The following is an 18,748-nucleotide window of genomic DNA, read 5'->3' on the forward strand; positions in this document are numbered from 1 at the left end:
AGAAATGACACAGGAGGGAGACTGTGGGGTTTAGGTTTCCACCATCCCCAGTCCTGCCCGGCCACCTCTGCCCTGCTCAGCTCTCCTCTCACCCTGCTCCAGTACAACCCGGATACCAAGAAATGTCAGAGATGAAGAGATGTTTCCAACTGGAAATGGCCCAAAGAGAAAAGGCTGTCCTGTCTCTCAGCAACATCTATTACAAAATTAACCGCTGGGCATAGAGGCCCACACCTTTAATCCCAGCACGGCAGAGGCAGAGGCAGAGGCAGAGGCAGAGGCAGGCAGATCTCTGAGTTCGAGGCCAGCCTGGTCTATAGAGTAAGTCCCAGAACAGCCAGGGCCACACAGAGGAACCCTGTCTTGAAAAGTCAAAGAACAAACAAAGAAAAAAATTAACACAATGGTCCGGTTATTGTGGGGAAAAAGAAGTTGTTAGATATTTGCTTCTCCTAACAACTCTATGAGAACGATATCGCTGTGAGTTTAGGATAAGATAAATACACGGAGGTGCAGAGAAGTTAAATGATACAGCTGCTAGGTGTACAGTAACAGGAGTTTCCATCGAAAAGAACTGGATTTGCTTTATTACGTGTTTTCCTGGATAAGTCCACAAACAGGCAGATTGCTAGGAAAGCCAGCCAGTGTTTATAGCAGACCTTCTCTGGAACTAGCCAAGGGACATCAGATAGGAAAGCACCATGACCTCCCGTACTACTCGGTGTGATTTTGTAAAGGAGGGAGCAGCCAGCCATACTGCTCGGGAAGACATATGTGCCTCACGACTTGGCTGCTTGTCAACTCAATTATTTCCTGGTCTCTGGCCAGCATGACACACCATACTGCCTCTACCCAAGTAAATAAGCTATGTGCATTGTGTGTAGCATCTGTGCAGCTAGGTATAAAGGCCACCAGGCACACCTTGCGTTCTTGGCTGAAATTCCTTCCCATCTATAAGGAAGAGAGATTGTGTATTTGTTTGAGTCATTCTTCTCTTCCTGAAGTGGCTCAGGGAAGACCAGAACCTGGCCAAGATTGAATCTGTTTAGTGGGGTGGGACCAAACTTAAAGGTTAGGCAGGCTAAGGACATTTCTGTGCCAGCAGGTGCTGGTAATCCATTCAGACAACAGACTCTGTCTTTAGACCTCTGGACCAAAAGAGAAACGACCAGTTTCACCTACCCTAACTCTTACCAAGGCTTGTTCTTAAGATAAATGGAGGATGCCTGGGTTTTATGAGCCTAGAGATTTCAGCCTTTTGACTGGAACCTAATTTGCTTAGGCAAACTCCCTCTGAAATGGAAGACTGACTGAGACCAAAGGAGTTGCATCTTCTAAAGTGATTAGAAGTGATTCCTCTTCCCAGGTGATAATAGTCCATCATCACACCTCAAACCTGAGGAATTCTCATCCTTCCTTTCCGGCACCTAGACAAACCTTGGGACTAAGAATCAAAATGGTCCCTTGGGTTTTTGTTGTCTTTTGGGGGAGGAGCAGAACTAGCTATGATTTCATGGATCATTTGGTCTGTATTTACCATAACTGCACTAAGTTACAGAAACCTGCCAATTCTCTTGAAAACAGAAATACCTTTCTGGTTGTTTCTACTTTTTGGTTTGCTTGTTTTGTTTTAAATATAATCATCCTTTGGTAGCAAACTCAGCACTTCTCTTAAGAATTCTGTTTAGTTTAAAAAAAAAAAAAGGGACCCTACTGGCATATAATTACCAAGGTTCAGCCCCATGTTTCTCCACCCCTCTCTCTCTCCTACCTCTTCCATTCTGATATGTTTGTGTGATCTTCCAAGGCCTCTCCTCATTTCATAGATTCCCCAAAAGGCGGTCAAAGAAAATGAAAACCTGTCTAACAACCAGATCAGTGCTAAGAATTCAGGCTTTAGGTCTGAGGTAAAGGGGGGGGGGGGGGGCTGTAAAAGAAAGAAAGCAAATCGAAAGACTCTTGAGCACTGTGTCCGATCGACTCATAGGGACTCCGTAAAGCCAGGTGCACACAGCGATTCATCTCTTTTCACTGAGTGACTCTACGAGGACAGACAACAGTGAGCAAGTCAGATGGGTGCACTCCCTGAGTCCCCAGTCATATGGAATTAAGAAAAAAAATTATTGAAAAACGTTATCCTAGAACTCATTCTGTAGACCAGGCTGAACCCGAACTTGGAGAGCTACCTGCCTCTGCCTCCCAAGTGCTGGGATTAAAGGCGTACATTACCACTGCCCAGCCTAGAAATCACTTTCAGGTCTCTCATTATCCACATGATGTGATGCTGTTAAATCGACACATCAACAGCCAAGGTTACTACTGATTAGGATAAGCCATGGGTTCCTGGCCCGGGGCACAGTACCCTTATAATTACATGGTCCATGGATGGCAATTTAAGGGATACCAGGGAATTCAAGGCTGCAATGTTGAGACCTGGGAACTTAGAACAGATGAAGAGTTTGGACTATGTCGAATGGTAGGTATATTGTGGTTTAAGTATAAAAAACAACTCAGTTGAACTTTTTGGTGGTGAGGGGTTCTGGGAATTAAACCCACGGCCTTGCTCATGCTATGCAAGTGATCCATCACTAAGCTCCTCCCTTACCCTAAAAGTGCATTTTTAATAATAAAATCCAGTGTTTTTTTTTTTTCCTGAAGAAAGACTCAGTATGCTGTTTAATCACCATGCATTTGTAAACCAGATCCAGAGAATGAACCAGGCAGATTTCTCTGTGTGCATGTCTGCCAGCAAAGTGAAAACTGAGTTGTAGAAGTAATAATAGTACTGTGTAATAAGATCAATTAACCCAAAATGATTGTTAAAGTCCATACTTTGCTGCCCTTCCAGAAGACCTGGGTTCAATTCCCAGCTCACAACTATGTAAACTCTGGTCCAAGCGAATCTGATGCCCACTTTCTGGCTTCCACGGGCATCAGGCACACATGTGGTACATAGACATACATAAAGGCAAATCACAAATACACATAACAATTTTTTTTTAGATTAAGATGCACTAATTTTATTCATTATCCCAGAAGGAAGAAGAATTAGCTCCAAATTCTGATTATTCCCACATCTGAGATTTCCTTGCCTCAGTAGAGGCCCGAAGCTGCAGCCCCGAGTAACAGGCTGGGCATTTCTATTTGTGAAACCTCTCCTGAAGTCAATCCCACCCACCAACTTTCCTTCCCAATGTTCCTATCACAACAGTCCCCATCCAGGAAAAAAGAAGCCCGCCGTTTCTCACTCCTGTTTAGCTCTCGGCAGTCAACAACACAGGCAGCCTATTAGTCAGGAGGCCTGACAACTGTGGAGGAACAACCCACATCCCGGCCCACTCCGACATCTCCAAACTCAACAGTAATTCGGGAGCCTCTCTATCTCCGAACGGTAGCAAAAAGAATAAAAGAAAGTTCCACATGCGGCCATGAGGTGTCTCTGAAAAGAATCGCCTCATTAAAGATGGAGGAAAAGGTTCTACTGACTGCATACTAAACCTCCACTCCTCACTACCTCACACCTCTTCAGGGGACAAAAGATTGGAAATGTCCCTCCAATCAAAGTAAGATTTCTCTTTGCCTGCCCATGATTCTTAGCTCTAGACTTGCATTAACAGCTCTGCTTCTTCGGAGAGCTGCTTCATTGAAAGTCACTGAAAGCAGCTGTCCCCCAGACAATGAAGTTGCCTGCCACTCAGGCATTTCCAGTAGGCAGGCAGGCAGGCGACAGGGCTGGCAGAATTCTCAACCTGTTGCTATAGTAGCAGGAAGAATGTGATTCAGGCAGCTCTGCTGAGATCCAAATCCAAATCCCTCCAGCTCCCGGAGAGCACATTAACCCTTCCCTGGCCCTTCCCAGGGGCAGAAATACCTGGGAAGAACCCTGTTTCCCTTGGTGCTGGATGCAGTCCTCTTGACATCTAATCATTCTGTCATCCATCAGATGCCTGTTGATTTACACATCATTATGTGGGTCCTGAGTTTTCATGGAAAACAAAGCCAGGCATAGCCCTTGGTATTAAGCATGAAGGAGGAGGTGGATATTAAGTTATTGCTAAAAACACAGTACATTATGTAGTATTAGCATATTTGAGAGACATGAAGTTTCAGCGAAGATATCACCAGAAAGCAAAGACATCACCAGAAAACAATCTCTCCAAGATAATCAGTATTCTGTACTTGCAGAAGACTCTGTATGCTCTGTATGTTTGTGGGTGCTGATTTGACAAACAACATCACTAAAAATGCCTGCCCCAATGCTCTCATGCCTCCCACAAATTAATTTAAAAGTTGTTTAATTAAATCAAGTGTCCCCATCCCCCCCCCCCCACGCGCGCCTAAAACAGAAATAGCATAATCTGTTAAGAGAATTCTGGCACATGATTGCTGAACATGAGGCCATGGTCCCTCGTCTGCAGTCACCTGGCAACGGAGAGGCCAGGTACTACTACTTAGAAAATACACAAAGAAGCAGTGTCCAGGCCTTCTAAAACAGTTCCCACCCCTAGTTCATATCTATGTTCAAGATGCCAATGAAAAAGCTTTGGGAAATACACCTTAGAAATGACCTATGTCTAATCCAGGCTTCTTTCCTTACACTGTAGAGTGGAAATCTCACGGTGTCAAACACACCTCCTTGCTCAACTTCCTTATTTCTCACGGGGGGCACAGACAGAAGGAAGGCGGAGCTTCTCAGGAGGCTAACGGAGGTAAGCAGGTAATATTATCTCATAAGCTTCTGGTGAAACAAGGCAGCAGCAATCCGACTGGCAAGCAGGAGCTAAGAGGGGCTTAGGGGGAGCGCTCTGTAGGTAAGACTGCTTGCTGGACAAGCGAAAGGACGTGAGTTTGAATCCCCAGCAACCACACACACACACACACACACACAAAGTCAGGCAGTCACACATTCCTGTAATACCAGCATGGAGGGGGTGGGGTAGGGGAACACTGATTTCTGGAGCTCCCTAGCCAGCCAGCCTAGCCAAAATGGGAGAGCTTTAGTTTCAGTGAGAGACCTTGCCCGCCCCCCAAAAAATAAGGTAGGGTCTGGTATAAGCCAGCACTTGGGAGGCAGAGGCAGGCAGATCTCTGGGAGTTCAATACCAGAAAGGCCTACGTAGTGAGACCCTGTTTCAAAACAGAAGAAAAGCTCCTCTGAGCTGGCTGCTAGGTGTGATCCTTTGCTTCTAAGTTGTGCCGAGCTATGAGGTAAATGTGATGCCACACATAGGATGCAAAAGCATGGAATGATCAACAGCAAGGCCTATCAACTAGTGGCCTGAAATAAAACGCTCTGTTGTTGTTCTTAGTAACACTGTACACTGTGGTTTCCACCCTGGAGAACATCTGAGAACCACAGCCCTGTATTAAAACACTGATTTCCTATCTCACCAGGAGGCATAGGCTACAGTTAAAGAAGGAGGGAAGATGAGGGGGCTGGAGAGATGGCTCAGTGGTTAAGAGCATTGGCTGCTCTTCCAGAGGTCCTGAGTTCAATTCCCAGCAACCACATGGTGGCTCACAACTGTCTGTGATAAGATCTGGTGCCCTCTTCTGGCCTGTAGGCATGCATATAGGCAGAGCACTATATACATAATAAGTACATTTTAAAAAAATAAGAAGGGAAGATGAACTTTCAGAAAAGGACTTTCACCTACATATCTTAACCACAGCAACATTAGGTTAGGAGATGGAATAAGACCTCCAACAACTGGACTAGATAGAAACTGGTTATTTATGCCGGGTGGTGGTGGTGCACACCTTTAATCCCAGCACTCGGGAGGCAGAGGCAGGCGGATCTTTGTGAGTTCGAGGCCAGCCTGGGCTACAGAGCGAGATCCAGGAAAGGTGCAAAGCTACACAGAGAAACCCTGTCTCAAAAAAAACCAAAAAAAAAAAAAAAAAGAAAGAAAGAAAAAGAGAAAGAAAGAAACTGGTTACCTCTCTCTCTCTCTCTCTCTCCCTCTTTCTCCATATTCTTCTCTCATACACTACATCCTGACCAGTTTCCCCTCCCCCGCCACTCCTCCTACCCCCACCCGAACCACTCCTCTCCTCCAGATCCACTCCTCCTCTGTTTCCCTTCAGAAAAGAGCAGGCCTCCCAATGATATCAACCCAACACTGTATAACAAATTACAATAAGACTGGGCACAAACCCTCAAATCAGGGCGGGGTGAGACAACCCAGTAGGAGGAAAAGGGTCCCAAGGGCAGGAGAAAGAGTAAAGACAACCATACTCCCATTGTTAGGAGTCCCACAAAAACACCAAGCTAACAACCACAATATATTTGCAGAGGACCCATGCAATCTCCGTGGGCCCCTATGAGCGCCGCTTAGTTGATTCTTGTGGGCTGTGTTCTCCTTAAGCCTGGTGGTGGTAGCACATGCCTTTAATGCCAGCACTTGAGAGCCAGAGACGGGGGATCTCTGAGTTTGAAACCAGCCTGGTCTACAGTGTGAACTGGCTATTTTTTTTTACCAGAGAAAATAAATGATAACTAAGGGATGTCATAGGACCTGGAGTAACAATGTCACCAGATGCTAGTCTCCAGGAGCTGGGGAGAAGACAGCTCGCCAAGTGACCTACAGGCTTATGATGTATAGGACAAGGTGGGTAGAAATGGAGACATTCTATAGAGATTTCAGTCAGTTCTCTGCAGCATTTCCTTTCTTTTGAAATCTCAGCCAGTAGATCACAACAGAGTCTGATGTTACTTCCACATCTCCAGGAACAAACAGATTAGCTCCAAAGGTGGACACTTCCCTGCCTCTTGGATACTCAGGGATTCAAATGTAACTCTGTGATCCTTTCCAAAGAAGGAAATGGTATGACTTCTTCACATGCCCTTTCCCCACAGGAGAGGTTTAATAATCCCACTGCCATTCCCCACGCTGAGAAAGTAGATCTAGTTCCCTGACCTTTGACAATAGACTTGGTCATGTAACATGCTTTGAGTACTAGGATGATATGAGCTTGAGGACATATTTAGAAGCTGGAAATGGGACACCATAGATGGTTTATGTGCTTGCCCTTGCCATCACCATGAGAATATATGCTGTCACTAACAGTTGGTACCAGGAATAAATAGAATGAGAGGCATATTAGTAAAGCTACTCCCATCTGAGCTCAGTCTAGAATTATCTGGTTCCCCTGTTCAACCTGCAGCAGGGTGAAGAAATGGGCATTATTGTATTCCACAGGGATCCTGTAATAGTATTGATTTTTTTTTTTTTTGAGACAGGGTTCCTCTGTGTATAGTAGTTATAGCTAGCCTATAACTCATTATGCAGACCAGACTGTGATTAAAGGTGTGCCCAGTCTGTAGTTGGTTGTGGCAACAACTGATACACCCAACACAATACTGGTTTACCTGTAGTCAAAGAGTTAAAATAGTGTTTGCTTTTCCTTAACATAAAATAAGACATCTCTGATAGTTTTCTCCATTACTCCATAAATTTAGAGTCCCATTACCTTTCTAATGCCCAAGACTCATGAGTTCATGCCATGTTCTAAGCCCCAGAGAACCCAAGTGGTAAGGATTACATAATTCTAATTATCAATCTGTACCTGTGATTTTTCCCCCCCCATCTAGCATCTGGGCCAATGTGCTTTCCCTGAAGACAATAATAAAGTATATTTCTGCAGTTGAAAGTAGAGTCAGTAACAAATTCTGAAGCACCACGTGTTACTTGCTTAAGTACTAGACAAACTGGAATTGTTGCATTTGCAGTAATAATGACAATCTAGTGGATTGGCAAAACCAACCAGTTACTACTAGCTGTTAATCTTGGTCAATCACCAGAGCTTTGCACACTATAGAGTCTAAATCGCCATCAATAGGTATTTGATGAAATACTGGCACAAGACACAGGCCTGTACTGTTAAAAAACCACCATGGCAGTGGTAACAATCATAAGAATTGAGGACCTCTCATCCAATACCAATTTAACAGAACTCCATGTGCTGACCAAATCAATCCTGTGATGACATTAGTTGATACAAAATATGTGCACAGGAACCAAGTCCAGGTAGACCAAATGTATCGGTTAATTGAGGGTTGCATAACAAACCAATCTATATTCTAGCCTAAACCAATAAGTATTTGTTAGTGGTCATCAGTCTGTGGGTTGGCTGATCTTGGCTGGACCATCCTAGTGTCTGGACATCTGGCTGGTACAATCACTATCAGCTGGTAGAAGTGGGTTTCTGCGGCACTCACTGTGAGCCATTCCAAGGTGCATCTCCTCCAAAGGAGTAAGCACAAGTATATGAGGTCTCCCAAGATCTGGACTAGGGAGCACACACTTTACGTCCGCATGTCTACTGGCCAAAGCAAGTAATGAAGCCAAGCCTAGCTCAGAAATCTGGGAAAAACAAACACCACCACTTGGTAAAAGGAGCAACAAAATCATGCTGCAATGGAATAGATTCAAAGAGAATGACAGGACTCCCCCGCCCCCCTTTTTTGCCATCAATTTATTACACAGAATGGGGGGAAAATGTAAGCTCTAGCCATGTGTGATTCCTAAGCAAGGGCCATTATTTGGGCTTTCATCTAGAAAAGATCCAAGGTTTTCACGTTAAAGCTTCATCTCTATTTCTACTTCTGCCTGTGCTTGCATATGCATGCACATACCCCTGAAAATCCTTACGACCTCAGCCTTGCACCAAAGCAGAAGCAATCTGTGTGCTTCCAGCATGTTGTATATCATTGTTTGGGGGCATCTGAAGATGTCGGTGACATGAGAATCTGGTCAGGGCAAACCTGTCTCTCTGCAATGTCTCTTCCTGGAGTGGGATGTGACTAGACATGAAACGTGACGTTGCTGATGAGAGCTACGTCCTCGGAGAACGTGTACAATCTTAACATGAGGAGCACCAGAGCACGAGAAGAAATGATACATGACAAAGATAACATGTAAGAGCTGCAAACAGCCCAGAGAAGCAGGAACACTGGAGCTTGCTGGAGACTACAGGCTGATGGCTATTATACCTCAGCCACAGACTGCTGGCCCAGCTAGCTCGTTTCTTCCCTCTGTCTCCCTACTTCGTTTACCCTTGCTCCATGGTTACCACTTGGGAAACATGCAAAAACTACCTTGACTACATCTACAACTGTCCGTGTCCCGTGTCTCTCCCCCCCCCCCCCCCCCCCCCCCCGCCATCTATGTTCCACCGTGTATGCAGCCTGGCTGAGATTTAGAAACAGTTATTATCCAATAAGGTGCTGCTTCTGTTTTTTTTTTTTTCCTAGAAAAATCACCGTGACCTTTTGGAGAATGCCATTGGCCACTGCCACTCGAATGCTTTAAATGCCTACTTGTGAGGTCTGGTCAGCATGGGGCGGAAGAAGAAAGAATTCCAGCCAGCCGCACACAGCATGACAGAGGAATAGGCTCAACTAGGTAGTTCCTGAAGGCTCTTGGGAGGGAATTCTTCAAGTGGGAAGGGGAAAGTCTACCTTTCTCAAAAAAGAAAGCTGTCTGGAATACATAGCCTAACTCTGACTTATTAATGTTGAATAAAAAAAAGAAAGAAAGAAAGAAAAAAAGAAGGAAAAGGACATGACTTCTCCTAGGTTGGTGGAGGAGAAAGTTTATTGCATAAAATGGAGAACACAGACCGAAGCAGGGACATCTGGGAAAGTGTGGAGTGGACATGACCCTGACTGAGCTGGGCCATGTGAGGAGAGGGGGAGGGGAAGAGAGAGGGGAGAGAGGAGGGCCGGGTGCAGCAGCCCAGGGGGCAAAGGTACAAAAAGAGTGGGTAACAAAAATGTCTGGGTTGTATAGGGAAGAGCCTCTGGGGGAGGGGCAGCCCAGCCCCCAGGCAGGCGAGTTGGGGTGGGGGGCAGAGGGCAGGGTATGCCAGCCATACCCTGTAACAAGGAGGGACTGAGGGATGCTGGGAGAACCTGGTGGTCGGGTTGGGTCTGATAGGTTAAGTAGGCAACCTCGGCCGTTTGTCCCAGTGTTTGAGACTTAACAATTGTGTCTCGTTTTCAACCTGCCGGGTAGCATCGCTGCTTACAATACCAAGCACCAACAGTACAAAAGGTAAGAGAATAATAAGAGATGCTAAATTTGCCGTGAAGATGGCCTCAGAACAGCCCAGTTGCGCAAGTACTGCATCCCATTTGTTTCAAGTCGGAAGCCCAGGGCATCGATGGGAGGAATCATCAACTACTCCCTACCAAGATGTATTCTGTCCCAGATCTGGGCGTGTGACAGGTTTGGTAGGGGGAGTGATACAATTTTACCACAACCCCAAAGTACTCCGTGTGCACACGCTTGCAGAGTCAGAACGGCAGAATGGCACGGGATGGCTCGGTGCTTGTCCAGTCGCTTTCTGTCGTAACTGGACAGTCACTGATTTAAACTAGGAACTTCCAGGTAAACCCCCCCCCCCCCCCACAGCGTTTCTCACTCCCTCCACTTCTCAATTCCTTTCGCTTCAAAACAAGTGCCACACTTGGATCAGAAGAGAAGAGCTAGGGCTGACTGGGAGGCAGTCAGTTAGTCTCAGCTTTTAATTAGCCAAGGGGGAAGCCACTCGGATAAGGAAGCGAACATCTGGCATTATCACCCCAGGAACACCGATAATGACAAGGGAGACAAGCTGCGCCTCTCTGAAGCAGGAGGCACGCAGGGCTTCCTACGGACTGGAGGGGGAGCATGAAGTCCCTCAAGAAGAGGCTTTTCACCCAGCTCCCCTCCCCTCCCCTCTCACAAACCAACTTTACGCTCAAGTGCTCTCCTGGCTTCATTTTTTTTTTTTAATGCTGTTCATTGCTGCTCGCAAACTCAGGTTAGATTGGTATAGGCAGCTCCTTATCCAGAAGCCTTGTGCTGGCTGGACCAAGGCGCCCGAGGATGATGCACTGGAGAGGCCCCTGGGCGTGTGCCAGATTTCCACATGTATCACACACGCAGGGTGTCTCTGCTTAGGGCACTCTCTATCATAGTTTCTACTCTGCTTGCCTCAGCTCAGCGTCTTCCCACCCTACTGGAATCATGCGGTAATTCCTCGGGGCTGTTAAAAGAACAGCATGGCTCAAACATACTAGTGTGAAGGAATTAGCTTCACCCATTGCTTTGTCTTGCCTTTCAGACATTGTTTCTCTCTCTCTCTCTTTCTCTCTCTCTCTCTCTCTCTCTCTCTCTCTCTCTCTCTCTCTCTCTCTCTCTCTCTCTCTCCCCCCCCCCCTCCCCCCCCAGGTATTCAGGTTGAGGTCGGGCCGGGAAACTGAGGTGATGGTTTGAGTCCTCCATATGCCAGGGCATTCATTCTCTGGCTTGTTTTCAGAAGATCTGAAGCACAGGAGACTGTTAACAATGAACGACTTGATTGCTCTGAATGACTCTCACCCACGGAACTGGGAGAGAAGCCCTTGGCCCAAGCTCCGGACAAGAAACCTGCTTCCCAGCTTCCTCCTTTTGCCTGGCGACCCTCCTGAGCATGCTGAACAAAGATCTCAGTTTTCTCCCTTAAATACCACACGAGGCCCACATCAAACACCAGCCCTTTCTCTTCCTGGAGTGTTGCCGCTTTAATTTAATTCTTCTGTGCTCACAGAAATTTAATTAAACTCACTTATCTCTTAAGACCTCCCCCCCCAAAAAAATACCACCTCTTGTCACCTCCCCACAGTAAAACCTTTTAAAATAAGATTTGCTCTTTGCTTTTCAGACAAAATGTCATGCTGGTTTACTTTAAAGCTATAGTAATCATTGAAGATGGACACTTCAGTTAGTCAGAAGGGCCCATGTATTAAAATGACCACAAGCCCTTAGCACTGGTTTTTTCTCAAAACCTGTTTGGTTATTTGGTGAGCAATTTGGAAGTGGTGGAGGAGGGAGGGGTGAAGTGCAGGGGAGTGTTGAGGTGGGGGTGAGGTTTGGCGTGGATACTCTCTACGAGGCCAAAAGGGTAAGTTATACCAATCAGAAGTCATGAGTCTGTTAAGTTTTGTTTTAAGCCAGGCTATCAGGTTACAGGTTCTAATAAACTGCCAGAGAAAGACATTTCTTTGTCTCAGGACCACTGAACACTAACCAAACGGAACACCTCTCAGAAACTCGCCCACCTCCACACAATTGAACAGGAAAGCCAATACTACAGCCAGCAAGGTCCATGGAGAGATCCCCTTGCAGGTAGGTAGCCCTTACCACTGTGAGCGGAGTCCCCCTGGGAACCCTGGGCCGGGCTCTGGGTCCTCCCGGTTCAAGGAGGTGGTGGTGACGAGGGGTCCTGGCAGTGGGTGCGGGTAGAGGTGTGCTCGGTGCATGCTTCGACAGGACCGCGGCTGTCTGCCTGCCCGGCTGCCTGTCTGCCACTCAGTCAGTCCTCTTGTCTGGGTGGGAAGGGCCAAGACGAGGGGGGAGGAAAGCGCAGGTTACTCACTGGCCTTCCCAGGCAGACACACCCAGGAGGAGGGAGAGGCCAGGCCGACTTGGGAGATTCTTCTCAGGCCCTGCCTGGGAGCTCATTCTGATTCCTTTTGTTATTACTTCCTGAACTCTGAGCTAAGTCGGCTTGAGCCTGGGTGCTGAAGGGAGAGGTAAATAGCAGTGGGTGATTAGCTTGCAAGAATGTAATGGAAAGATATAAAGGTTGCTTCAAAAGGAAGATACTTAAGCGTACACCTTCAGACTGAACCCCCTCCCCACACACATTTGATCCTGTTGTGTTTAGGTTAGGTTATCCTGAATCAACAGGAAAGTGAATGGTTACCCTGGGGCAGAAGCTGGAAGAGCCCGGAGCAAGAAAACTAGAAAGTCCTTAGAAAATAACCTGTCGACTCAATTCTAGAGAAATGGGATGCTCAGCTGTCTCCTACAGTCTCTGGACTGCATTTTGCATAAGATGCGCGTTATTGAGATGGAAATCTGTACACGGAGATGATGGAAATGGAGCCACGTAGTCAACGCAAGGACTGTCACCAGATAGCCCGGTGGTGGGTAGATCCTGAAAGGAAGCCTTTCTCAGATAAAGGGACCATATTGTGACTTGGCTGTCAGGGTATTTGCGGGTGTGTGGAAACAAAAACAGCCCTGGTAACTCAAAGAAGATTGAGAACAAGGGAATCAGCCTCGGTACTTTCTACATGCCAGATGCTTATCTCATTTAATCCTAAAACTCGTTTAGGAAGGAGGTGTGCTTCTTCCTTCATATAGGAGCACAGGCTCAGCCAGCTGCTGAGTAGAAAGCCTAGATTTGGGGCCCAGGTTTGCCAGAATTCAAGACCCCATGCGGTCCCAGGACACCACCAGGCATGGCTGTACCACATTAAACAGAGCACTCCTTCACTTTACCTAAGACCAAGACACCTTTTCTCAATTTGGTATGGGTTCCCCCAAAACTGGTATTTCATGAGATAGAAGTCTGTGGACCAAAAAAAAAAAAAAGTTTCCTATTGTAGTGTCTCAAAGCCTTTAACAAGCTAACATAAGGTAAAGCGACGCTGGGTGACTCAGGTGTGAACTCACAACACTCTCTGAGGCAGAAGGATGGCCACCAATTTGCTGCATGCCTAGTGAGACCCTATCTCAACAATAAACCGGATCGGTGTGGTGATACAAACTTTTAATCCCACGCAGAGGCAAGAGAATCTCAAGGCCAGCCTAGTCTCTATAGTGAGCTCCAGATGAGCCAGGGATACGTAGTGAGACCCTGTCTCCAAAAGGAAGAAAAAATAGAAAAAAGCTGTGGGAAGGAAAGACTGCAGGGAGGACAGGGGGAGTTTAATTCCCAGCACCCCAACACTGAAACTCCAGCTCAAGGGGTCCTAACAATCTCTTCAGGCATTCAAGGATACCTGCACACATATGGTATATATTCACACTGACACACATGTAACTAAAAATAAACCTTGAAAATTTATTTTAAAGAGGAGCAGCAGCCTGGCAGCGGTGGTGCACACCTTTGGAAGGCAGAGGCAGGTAGATCTCTGTGAGTTCAAGGCCAGCCTGGTCTACAGTGTGAGATCCAGGACAGCCAGGGTTACACAGAGAAACCTATTTTGAACACCTCCCCCCCCTCACACACACACAAAAATTAAAAAGCTAATATATATTGTGAATCTGCAAGCCTGGGGGCCTGTGCTGAACTTTCTCAAAGGGATTTGGGTTTTTTCTTGATGAGAGGGATGGTTTGAATTCAGCAAACCCTAATGGGGAAACATGTTAACTGTCTTTTTCTCTTCCTCTCAAAAATTATTTTTAAACTTCTAAAAAATGCATTATGGAAACTTTCAAGTGGTGTATAAGAGCATAAAATACAAAGTAACTTCCCCATTATCCCCCAAACTAGTCCCATCCCTCAGAGGAAAGAAAGCACCGCTAACAGTCCTTATGTTTCTGGCCACACTGAACACACTTTTTCAAATCACACACCCGGGCTAAAGTATACCCCTGCTGTGCTACGCGGCAGAGTTTTTTAACTTAATGATATAGGAGAATATTTCCCCTATCAGCATATTGAACCACTCTTAGCACATCAGAGTCAAGAAGAATAGAGGTCAGGGCTGGGGATCATGTTTAGTGGGAGAGCTCTTGCCCGGCATGTGCACAAACCCAGAATTTGATCCCCAGCACTGGGAGGAGGGAAGGGAAAGTCCAAGGGGGAGTCTAAAATATGGGGTTACTGCACTGTAAAACTGTTCTCGTGGGCAGGGCAGTGGTGGCGCACGCCTTCAATCCCAGCACTCAGGAGCAGAGGCAGTCGGGCCTCTGTGAGTTCGAGGCTAGCCTGGTCTACAGAGGGAGTTCCAGGATAGACAGGGCTACACAGAGAAACCCTGTCTCGGAAAAAGAAACAACGGAACAAATAAAGAAACAAAAAAGTGTCCTCTAGGGGTTGGAGAGATGACTCAGAGGTTAACTGCTCCCAGCACCCACCTGTGGGCTTACAACAGACTGGAACTCGGGGTCCAGGAGCTCAGACACCTTCTTCTGGCTTCTGAGGGCACCAGGCAGGCAAGTGATGTTCAGCCACCTCTTCAGGCCAAACAGCCATAGACAAAACATGTTTTTTGTTGTTGTTTTTTTAATTAAAAGTATCGTCTGCGTGTGTCAAGGTAAGCTTCATGGATCTGCCTGGCTTCCCACTCCAGTCCTGGTTTAAACTCCACACCTGAGGCTTAGGTGTAGAAGGAGAAGACTCTGGCACCTACCTCACCGTAAAGTAAAGACCTAGCAATGGTGGCAACAAAAATGGGGGGGGGAAAGTGCTCACTGAGCACTTACTATGTGCTCGGTGCTTTTTAAAAATTCTTATTATGTATCGACTCCACCCTTTCTTCCCAGGACCCTGGGGAGCAGAGGCTGTGGTTCAAAAGAACCCCACCACTGTGTGTGGTGAGCGTAGGAGAAGGGCCCAGGAAATGCTTAAAGCTGCTGTAGTAACAAAGACAAGAGTCTCAAGGGCCCTGGTCCCTGATTTTGCCACAAGGTGTTCTTTACGTGGGATTATGACGTCATTTGCCAGGAGTAACGGTTCTGGTGGAGGGTCTCAGATTGGTGCTCTATAAGTTCCAGACACAATCAATAAACTCTGTTTCGGCCTTTTTATTACTATTACTACATCTGGGGGCTGGAGAGATGGCTCGGTAGTTAAGAGTGACTCCTGCTCTTCCAAATGACCCGAATTCAGGTCCCCGTATCCACATCAGGCAGCTCACAGCCCACGATGACCCATAACTCCAGGACAACCCGACACCTCTTTAGGCACCTGCACTCATGTGTACACACTCTGTACCCACCCACAGACACACAATTAAAAATAAAATGAATATTTTAAAATTGCATTTACTGCGTGTGTGGAGGGGTGCGTGTGTGTACATACATGTTGCAGCTCATGTGTAGATGTCAAAGGACAATTTATGGGAGTCAGTCATCTCCTTCTACTGTGTGGATCCCAGGAATGTAATTCAGATCAAGTTAGGCAGCAAGTGCCTTTACCTACAACAGAAACCGAGAGTGCCTCAAATAGTCTCTCCTTCTTGAAAATTATTTTAAATGTTTTTCTTTCACACTTTCATACATAGATAACGTACATTGTTTATATTCACTTACATTATCGACCCTTCTCTCCTTCCCACCAAATCTTTTTTTTTTTTTCTTTCCAGCATAGGGTTTCTCTGTGTAGTTTTGGAGCCTGCCCTGGATCTTGCTCTGTAGACCAGGCTGGCCTCAAACTCACAGAGATCCACCTGTCTCTGTCTCCCGTGTGCTGGGATTAAAGGCGTGCGCCACCACTGCCTGGCCCAACAAACCTTTCTTATTCCCAGCAAGTCTCCCTCTACTTTCATGCTTTGAGTGTGTGTGTGTGTGTGTGTGTGTGTGTGTGTGTGTGTGTGTGTGTGTGTATGTATGTGTCTGTGAGTGTGTGTATGTATGTGTGTGAGTCCCCCACTGAATATAATCACATTGACATGCATGAGCATGGGGGGGGGGTTATTCATCTGAGCAAGGGTGACTTGCCTGTGGCCACACCACTGAGAAAGACGACTCCCTTTCCCCAGCAACCATGAACTGTCCACAGCAGCCAGCGCAGGGAGGAATGGGGCCTCCTGACCACGTCCCTTCCACCCACCATGTTGGCGGGCCCAGCTTGTGCCCTCAAGCGCTGCTGCTGTGAGTTCCTGGGGGCATGGTGGGTGCAACAGCCATGCCATGTCCAGAAAACATCATTTCACGGCACCCCTTCCCGTTCTCTGGCTCTCACATTCTTTCTACCCTCTCTTCTGGGATTTTTCCAGAGCCTTGGGGAAAGTGATACCGATGCCATGTTTGGACGGCCCCTCTTTGACTACTGAAAGAAATGTTTAACAGGTTGCATGAGTCTTCTCTCGGCATACATACTTTCTTACACTGAGCAATGAAACAGTTCTAAACTGAGAATACACCTGAACCCCTTATTACACAAGGGACTCTAACACATGGTGTGCATAAAAACATAAAGTGTCATAAATATGATGCCAATATGTAAGTTAACCGCAAGAAATAATGCACTTCTACTATTAATAATCTTTCCTGTCCGCCATTTAAACACCCCTACCCATCCTCAGATAAGGTTTCTCTGTATAACAACTCTGGCTGTCCTGGAACTCCCTTTTTAGACCAGGCTGGCTTCAAATTCTGCCTGCCTCTGCCTCCTGAGTGCTGGGATTAAAGGCGTGGGCTAGGTCTACCTATTGCAATTTTAAAATCATTTGAGGAGTGATTTTACTGACTCATTCTTAGAAAAAACGTCCAGAAATAATATGAATCAACATCTTATTTTCTCAACAGATAGTTCTGTTCAAAACAAAACAAAACAGAGCCCTTCAAAAACAGCTCCCTGGGTTTCAATCCTCCCAATGCACCCCCCCCCCAAGGGTTTCTCTGTGTAGCTTTGCACCTTTCCTGGAACTCGATTTGGAGACCAGGCTAGCCTCCCACTCACAGAGATCCACCTGCCTCTGCGTCCTGAGTGCTGGGATTAAAGGCGTGCGCCACCGCTGCCCAGCCCAATGCAACTTTGGAAGCATCTCCATGGCTTAGTTTTAAGCTCTTGCCTTGCTCCATTTCTCTACACACCTTCCCAAACAAGGGAAGCCTCGTAGACGAAGTGACAGATGGCAGACTAACAGAAGGGACAGCAGTGACTCACATTCCTGTAAGGTGGTTACAATTGAGTGAATGCTATACATTTCACTCTAAGATGGGGGGAAAAAAGGACAGAGAAATGAACCCATTTTCACCCTCCCTTTGGCTCCCACTATGATAGCAGACTGTAACTTCCAGAGAGCTAGAACACACAAGAGCTTAGCAGCTGATGGAGTATTTGTTCCCTCCTCCCACACCCTCTCCTCTAACTTAGAGGGCTCCTCATGCCCAATAGGATCACTGCTAACAAGTGTATTTGTTCTTATTCTCAATGGTACTGAACAGTCACTGCCCATCTGGAAAGACAGCAACGTCTGGAGTTGGTAATACAGCTGTTCCCCCAAACAGGCAGCACTAGAAAGATAGAAACAAATGCTTGCTTATATCTTTAGCTGTTCTAGACTCAGTGGGAAGGAAGAAACGGCCAAGTGTACCCTGGTGGGGAAGACAACCTTTGAACCCTGTGACCTATGCTCTGACTAGTCATCGTTGGGCGTTCCAGATTCCTGGTCTCTCAAGAGAGGACCATATTAGGTGGTTGACGGGCTGGGATGGAAGACTAGCTGAGAGGCATCTTCGAAACGTCTTGTACCTTGCAGGGCACTGCTCAAGGGCTGAACATTGACCATCGCTGGCCAATCACTGCCAGGGCTCTGAAGAGTGAGTGATGGCAGAGTGTTGGCCCTGTTGACGGAGAGGAATGGAGTGACTTCTGCTGTTCCCCATCCTTCCCCTCCTAACAGGGTCTGCTTGGCTGATGATGTTCAGCACAGGGGGCTCCCTCAAACCCCTAGCAGTTGAGAAGAGTTCAGGCGGAAAAAAAAATGGGACCAGGTTATTTCCACGTGGGCACAGACAGCTCTTTTCCTCCATTCCTCTTCTGTTATCAGACCTTCAGATCACTTTTTAGGAGGATATGTATTTGCCAAATGATTTTCCGCATTCAGATCATGGAAAATTTCAAACCTACATAAGAGTGGAGAGGAAAGGTATAACAAACTTTCCCATGCATCATCTTAGCAATTCAAAACTCGAGGTGTATTAGGACTGACCTAGTGCTATGGTTTGGCAAAGTGGCCCTCTGCTCATGTACTGAA

The 18,748-nt window shown here is 46.6% G+C and overlaps 1 protein-coding gene across 2 annotated transcripts in view; it reads right to left on the bottom strand.

The window, feature by feature from the left end:
* The window catches only part of Ston2 (stonin 2), a 160,012-nt gene that overhangs the window by 41,480 nt on the left and 99,784 nt on the right, over positions 1 to 18,748 (bottom strand). Inside the window, exon 1 of one of the 2 annotated variants that reach the window (XM_076551170.1) lies at positions 12,171 to 12,358. The exons of the other annotated variant lie outside the window; for it this stretch is intronic. The gene's annotated coding sequence lies outside the window, so the exon portion shown is untranslated. Of the gene's footprint in view, positions 1 to 12,170; positions 12,359 to 18,748 lie in introns of those variants that run through there. 2 annotated transcript variants of the gene reach the window in all.

Source organism: Peromyscus maniculatus, chromosome 14 (genome assembly GCF_049852395.1).
Source record: "Peromyscus maniculatus bairdii isolate BWxNUB_F1_BW_parent chromosome 14, HU_Pman_BW_mat_3.1, whole genome shotgun sequence".
In the NCBI taxonomy this organism is placed as follows: Eukaryota; Metazoa; Chordata; class Mammalia; order Rodentia; family Cricetidae; genus Peromyscus; species Peromyscus maniculatus.